This window comes from Camelus dromedarius, chromosome 11, assembly GCF_036321535.1.
Source record: "Camelus dromedarius isolate mCamDro1 chromosome 11, mCamDro1.pat, whole genome shotgun sequence".
NCBI classification, from domain to species: Eukaryota; Metazoa; Chordata; class Mammalia; order Artiodactyla; family Camelidae; genus Camelus; species Camelus dromedarius.
The window spans coordinates 43,315,088-43,321,087 of record NC_087446.1 but is presented as its reverse complement, the minus strand read 5'-3'; the positions used below and the strand labels follow the sequence as shown (position 1 = coordinate 43,321,087).

General features: G+C 46.9%; 1 protein-coding gene across 1 annotated transcript in view; it reads left to right on the top strand.

Moving 5' to 3' along the window:
- Positions 1-1,357: 1,357 nt before the first annotated feature.
- The window catches only part of HELB (DNA helicase B), a 79,870-nt gene continuing 75,227 nt past the window's right edge, over positions 1,358-6,000 (top strand). Inside the window, exon 1 of the mRNA XM_064491726.1 lies at positions 1,358-5,994. The gene's annotated coding sequence lies outside the window, so the exon portion shown is untranslated. The remainder of the gene's footprint in view (positions 5,995-6,000) is intronic.

The following is a 6,000-nucleotide window of genomic DNA, read 5'->3' as shown; positions in this document are numbered from 1 at the left end:
GCTTCCATCAAGGTGGCACTCACCTTGGTGAGTTTTGGGGATCCATCTTAGACTTGCCATTGGACAGACCTCAATTCCTTAGTCCCTTTGGAATGGACTTACTCTCAGTGGCAGAACTGCATTGACCAAGTTCATGGAAGTTTATAAAAATCAGCATGCTAGTTTTCTACTTTCTAATGAAAAATATACTGTCCAGAGAACTGAAATTTTCAAGTCAACCTATGAGTGCATTGTCTCCCTGGAGGCAAGTTCTACATGAAACAATATGATATGGCCTGGGGGAATTCATTGATCTTAAGTGTTTCTCAAAGGAGGAAGCTTGAGACTGTCTCATGCCCTAGATTCTCTCCAGGGGACCTTGCCTCTTAACCAAGACTCCCATCCCCTGGGCAGGGCCAGAGGAATCACTTTCAACTTGTCTGCTAACTCTCCATTTCCTTTGCAGCTGTGGTCAACCAACATCTCTTGGTCAGGACAGGGCTTAAAGAAATTTCACTAAATGTCTGGTGACCAAGTTATGTTTGTATCTGAGTTCCCATTCTTCTCATTTATATAATAATCATGGACACTCTCCTGGTTTGTTCCTGTTCATATTTATTGTGTGTACATTTAACTAATTTAACTCCAAGGACAATTGTATTTCCGCCTTATTGCCAACCCCGTTTAATGACAAGACCTCATAGGGTTGAGCGACTAATGAAGGTCTTATAACTTGCCAGTGAAAGAGGCAGAAGTTTAACCCTGGTCTTGTTGCTCTAATCTGGCATGCTTTCTCTTATTCTTCTCATGTGGAAGTCCCTAATAATCATTCAAGCAGGACTAGTTCTTAGCTTTTTCCACCTGATTAAAAATATTTTTTTCAAAAAGCTTGAAAACTTTGACACATTATTGACAATTTATGAATCTATCCTATGAAAATCATATCCTATGGAGGTACAAAAAATTATAGCTAGAAGGATATTCATTGCTACATGGTTTATAATAGTAAACAGCTGAAAAGTACCTAGATGTTCAACAACAGGAAATTTGTGAAATAAATTATACCTAAATATAGTCATTAACATAATGTTATAAAGAGTGTTCATCCTACTTTGTTAAGTGAGAAATGGCAGATGGCTAAATATTGTGTAAAATAGGATCCTACTTTTTGCAAAAAGAAAATGTATGGCTACATAACTAGAAAAAGGACTAGAAGAAAATAAACAAAAATACTAAAAGAAAGCAAGTAGGATTATATTGATGCCCCCCTCACCCCTGGAGGTTTTCTATTTTTTCTAAATTTTCTACAATGAAAATGTATTACTTAAATTTTTTTAAATGATTCCCATTATTAGAATAGTTAAAAATTAGTTTTTGTAACCTTATTTGATGGGGTTTGAATAGAAAATAAAAACCATATGCAACAATATATCAGCATTTTCATTATGTAGCTTTCTATGCAAGAAAGCTGCTTTTTTCTTTCTACTTCACATGTTATTAATTTCCTGTAGTGATATTCCACTACAGGAGCTCTTTAAACTTATTAATTGCCTGTATTTCTCTCTGTATAAATGCAGACAAGTCTTTTTCGTTGTTGTTTGTCTGTGGGAGAGAATATTAAAAGATAGTGAGGATAATGACCCCAAGCAAATATTCAAGGGACTGGGCTGAATTTGTTGCACTACTACTGTGATGTGATAACAATTATGATTTTGTTTCCAGTGTGGGAGGGTGGGCTGTATATGAAAGCTGCAGAATGCACCTCTTCCTAGTCCGTCCCCCACAAATCTTGTGTCGAGTGGAATGGAGACCACAGGAGAACATGCAGACCAGCATGAAATAGCCTCCCACTGGTCAACCAGTCATACCATGTTTGTAGGTGAAGTGCAGTAGCAGTTGCATCAAGGAATGTTAATATTTCATTGTAAGTCAATTAAAATTTAATTTAATTTCTAAGTTCAGAGGATTTAAAACCAGCATAATGAACTGGAATAAAATGTAAAGTCCTCTAGTATCTATTCTCTCTCATCTTCTCGTCCTCACACACCTGCCTTCCCTCCAGGGTTTGCTTACTCACTGCCGACCTCTCTCCCAGACAGCTCTGCTCTGTCCAGAGGAATGTTGATTTGCTTGCAAGGAAACGTCTCTTCATTCTCAGCCTGCCCTTTATCTTATGGAAACCTGGCTCTCATCTAGAACACTGCTTTGCTTCCTTTACAGTTCTGCCCAGAGCAGAGTGCTCATTCTTCCATGAACCTTCCACGAGCTCCTCTAGAGATGGGAGGAGGAGGGCTGACCTTCTTAAGCTGCATGTCGCGGCTCCTACACCAGTCACCTCCCAGCCCAGGCTGGCTTCGTGGGCATCTGTCCAGTGCAGTCACACGGGGCCCCGTGCTGCACAGAAGTGTCCCGTGCTTGGGGGTTTATGCTCTGCAGTGGTCATCTTGAAACTCTTGATTATTATGAGCTGAATTGTTATGTCCCCCCCAAAATTCATATTTTGAAGTCCTAACCCTCAATAACTCAGAATGTGACTATATTTGAAAATAGGATCCTTTAAAGACCTTTTACTTAATAAGATTAAATGACATTATTGGGGTGGGCCCTAGTCCAATAGGATTGGTAAGAAAAGGTGCCTAATCTTATAAGATTCATGATAAGAAGAGGAGATAAGAACACAGACACAGAGGAAAGTGTATGTCAAGACAAAGGGAGAAAACGGTCCCCTTTAAGCCAAGGAGAGAGGCCTCAGGAGAAACTAAACCTGCCAATATCTTGATCTCAAGCTTCTGGCTTCCAGAAATATGATGATATAAATGTCTGTTGTTCAAACCGTTCAGTCGGTAGCTCTTTGTTACAGCAGGCCTAGCAGACTAACGTAACAGTTTTACCTTTTAATTCGTATTTTCTAAGTGAGGTCCTATGGAACAGTGGCACCTGCAGCAGGGGCTTGGAGCTCGGGCTCACAGTGGGTTCCACCTCCCACCGCCTCCCACCGCCTCCCATGCTCCCCTTCCCCAACTCCCAGCACCCTGGGGCCCACCCAGCCTTCCCCTTTCTGTCCCCTTCTTGGGACAGTGATTGGGTCATGTCAGCGGAGTAAGCCTATGTGTGTCCCGCTGCTGCCCTCTGCCCCTGGCGAGGGACTGGATGCAGGCACAGGCAGGGTCAAAGTCAGGGGAACACCACCCTGTGCCGTCTTCAGGGAGGGCATGGAAGCACCATCTCCTCTCCAGGCTGGCAGTGCCACTCTGTGTGTTTGAGTCTCCTGCCCACCCTAATCCAGGCACCAAGTATGGGGGTGTTCCTTCACGGCTGCCCTTCTGCTCTGGCTTGGGGTGGTGGGCTGATTTCTTTGCCTTCGGCTGGGGTGCAGCATCTCAGGGAAGGTTGGAAGCTGGTGGGCCATGCCCTGAGTCATTGGACAGAGCCCCCCAGGTGTCTGTAAGGGTCTGCACTCTGCAGGATTTCCCTGTGTCCAAGGAATCAAGACATGAAATAGTAATAAAAACACCATGACAGGTCAAGAGAGAGCAACTGCAGGAAAAAGAGAATTTTTTTTTTTTTATATTTCAGTACCATTAACAGCACTATATTTGAACAAAGGCCTTCACATTTTCATTTTGTACAGGGCCCCACAAATTGTATAGCTAGCTCTGCCCAGCCCCCCACACAAAAAGTCAGAACTTTTAGGGCTCATACAGTCTGGCTATTTCACCCTCTCCTCAATTCTCTTGCTTCTGTATATAAAATTTACTTCCTTGGTGTATGCTCAGGCCACCCAAGATGGCTGTCCACTTGCTCTCTGTACCTCCCCTGCTCGACCAGCTCCTGCTTCACCTGCACCTACTCACAGGACTGACCTTCCTACTTACTTGCCCCAGGCCACAGCTAGTGGTTGTTCTAACCTTTCAATCAGAACATCTCCACCATGGTAGCTTATCAAAGGGGCAGTGAGGGGCAAGCCCGGCTGCTAGTTTCCCTGGTAACCAGACAACCTGAAGTCAATTCTCTCTGTAACTGGTAACCCCCACCTCCCAAACCCCTCGCCCCCAGTGAAGATTGCCACCATGTCCTGCCTGCCACCTGCTGCACATGGTGCTGTGTCGCTGCAGGATTTTGCTTCAGATGTGTAAGATCCCCACCTCCGAAGGCCACTAAACCATTGATGCCTCTGTCTTGAAGCTCGGCAAGTACAGGCCTTGCAGGCCTGCGGGGCACAGCCCAACACTCGGCTAGTATCTTTATTCCTGCTTCTAGCTATCATGGTGTGGTAATCCACTGCTAACGTGTGGCACCCATCTACACCTAGCTCTCTATTTCACTGATCTTCACATTCGGTCTAGGGGAAGGAATTCGCCCACCCTGTGCTTTGCATCACCCAGCTGCTCCACCTCTCAACATCAGCGTCATGATTTGATCCCTAAACTTCGGGGCAAATCAACTAGCTGGGTGATAACTGCTGTATCTGAGCCTCAGCTGCTTCACCTGCAAAATGAAGTAATGTTAACTTACTAGGGTTGCTATACGGTTAAGTAAAATATCCAGGATGTGCTTTGCATGGTGCCTGGAGCACAGGTGTTCTCACTAAATGGCTAGCGTTTCCCCCTCGGATCACACATGCCTATCTTGCCGGCTCTCACTGGCTTACTCCGGTCAAACTGCCTGCAACACCGAGATCTCCAGACTCTCAGTTTCTCCCTTTTCTGTCAGTTTATCATGACCACTCCTCATCCCCAGGCTTCCCTTCCCTTGAAAAAAAATATCGTGTCGGCATTCTCGTCCTTTTCTGCTATATCTAATCTGTGAAAAAAGGTCTGGCTCCTCCCCGGTGCCCCGTGATCTGCTTTCTCTGCGCCTGCAGCCAGGTGAGCCCGGTCAAGGGCCCCGCGCCACCGCGCAGACGCGGGCCTGCGCACCAGCGGTCTCCGCTTCGGCCCGCCCCTCGTGCCGCGCGCCATCTTCAGTGGGCTCGGGTCGTCCGTCCGTCACCTCCAGGCCCAGCAGCGCTTGTTGGAAGGCTTTTCTCCAAGCCACCTTTCCTGGCTTCTGATTCTAAGCCACTGTCTTTGCTTCCTGCTTGCGAGGGAAGAAACAGGCAGCGAGCTTGCCTCCGCGCTCCTGACGGGCAGCCCGGCGTATCCTGCGCTCCCCCCCCCTTCCTCCTCCTCCATCTGTCTTCTTGGCCTGTTCCTTCTATGCTCTGGACCCCCTTTCTCCCCTTTACTCGGTCAGTTATACTTTGTACTTCACCTTCAGCCTCTTGCTGTGTCGGCTTCTCTTCAGCATAGAAACTTGTTCATACATTTTCCCCCCAGTGTTTAGGGGGGAAACCCCTTAGACCATGTCTTCTCTAACTTCCTGTTCTTCTCGGCCAGGCTCTTTGATAAATCAGATTGCACTGGCTCGCTCCCTTCCTTTATTTCCTGTTTGTTCCTCAGTTCCTTGAAGAGAGGGTTTGCCCTCCTTTCCACGAAAAATTCTCTCGGACAATCAGTGGCCTTCTAACCGCCAATTCTGGTAATCAACGTTGACTTCACACACTTGATTCCTCTGTGGCGTCCGACATTGGAATTCTGCTTCCTTCTGGAAAGGTCCTCTCCCTCCCCCTCTCTCCCTCCCCCTCTCTCCCTCCTCTCCCCCTCTGTCTCCCCCCTCCCCGTCTCTCTGCCCCCTCTTCCAAGGTATGCATCTCTCCGTTATATTTCTACCATTTTATCCTCTCCCTCTCTGCTTTCCCCTTCTCCTCTCCCTTCTCCTCCCCCACCTCCCTGCTATTCCCTCAGGTGTTGCCATTCTGGGCTTCCACCTCTGCCCCTCTCACCACCTCTGCCCCTCTCACAGCCTCCCTTGATGAATTCACTTGCTCTCTTGGCTTTAACCACCCTCGATTTTCTGATGAGCCCACAGTGCTGGGCTCCAGGCCCACTGGACCAGAGTAGCATGGTGGATTCCACATTGATCAGTGACACCGCGTACCAGCTGAATGGACTGGGAGCCAACTGGTTAACCCAGGTAAGT